The sequence below is a fragment of the Capsicum annuum genome, chromosome 4 (genome assembly GCF_002878395.1).
Source record: "Capsicum annuum cultivar UCD-10X-F1 chromosome 4, UCD10Xv1.1, whole genome shotgun sequence".
Taxonomy (NCBI): Eukaryota; Viridiplantae; Streptophyta; class Magnoliopsida; order Solanales; family Solanaceae; genus Capsicum; species Capsicum annuum.
The window spans coordinates 2,182,877-2,184,375 of NC_061114.1; positions in this window are offsets into that span (position 1 = coordinate 2,182,877).

Here is a 1,499-nt window from a genome sequence, read left to right on the forward strand (position 1 = left end):
TCGTCCTAGTGTTTCTCCATGGGGTGCACCCGTGCTCTTCGTGCAAAAGAAGGATGGGTCCCTTCGGATGTGCATAGACTACCGTCAGCTGAATAAGGTCACCATTAAAAATAAATATCCTCTTCCTAGGATTGAAGACCTTTTTGACCAGCTTCAGGGTTCTAAGTGTTTTTCAAAAATAGACCTTTGTTTGGGTTATCATCAGTTGAAAGTTAGGGAGTCAGACATACCCAAGATAGCCTTCCGAACCCGATATGGTCACTACGAATTTCTAGTCATGTCCTTCGGGTTGACTAACACCCCTGCAGCCTTCATGGATCTTATGAATAGAGTGTTTCATCAGTTTCTTGACTCGTTCATCATTGTATTTATTGATGATATTCTGATCTATTCTAACAATAAAGAGGATCACGCCAATCACCTCTGAATTATCCTTCAGACCCATAAGGATCATCAACTGTATGCCAAATTTTCTAAGTTTGAATTCTAGTTAGATGCTATTGCCTTCCTGGGGCATATTGTGTCCAGTGAGGGGATAAGAATGGATCCCCAAAAAGTTGAAGCAGTGAGAAAATGGCCCAGACCCACGACTCCAACCGATATTCGGAGCTTCTTGGGTTTGGCGGGGTTTTACAGAAGGTTTGTAGAGAGTTTTTCTCCATAGATGCTCCGCTTACTAAACCGACTCAAAAAAAGATGAAGTTTGTGTGTTCTGACTTGTGTGAAAACAATTTTGAGAAATTGAAGGACAAGCTGACTACTGCTTCTGTTTTGACCCTTCCCGAGGGTGTAGATATTTTTTGGTTTATTGTGATGCATCCCGTGTGGGACTTGGTTGTGTATTGATGCAGCGTGGTAAGGTGATATCTTATGCATTTAGGCAGCTAAAGGTGCATGATCACAATTACCCCACTCATGACTTGGAGTTAGCAGCCGTGGTATTTTCACTTAGAATTTGGAGGCACTATCTCTATGGAGTACATGTTGATATTTATACTGACCATAAGAGTTCATAGTATGTTTTCTCACAGAAAGAATTATCCCTCAGGCATAGGCGTTGGATGGAACTTTTGAAAAACTATGATATGAGTCTGCATTAGCCTTCGGGCAAGGAAAATGTTGTAGCCGACGCCCTCAGCAGATTGTCTATGGGCAGCCTTTCTAATGTAGAAGAAAGAAAGAAAGAGATGGCGAAGGATATTCACTGCCTTGTAAATTTGGGAGTGCAACTCTTAGATTCCGAAGATGGAGGGGTGATTGTTCATGAGTTAGCTAAGTCATCTCTTTGTGCTGAAGTTAAAAAGAAGCAGGTTGAAGATCCTATCTTGATGAAAATCAAGAAAGATGTGGGTCAACAAAAGGTTATGTCATTTGAAATTGGTGGCGATGGTATTCTGAGATTTCAGGGTAGGTTGTGCATTCCGAATGAGGCACACACTTTGAGGTATGTCGTTCACCCAGCCTCTAATAAGATGTACCATGATCTGAAAACCTTGTAT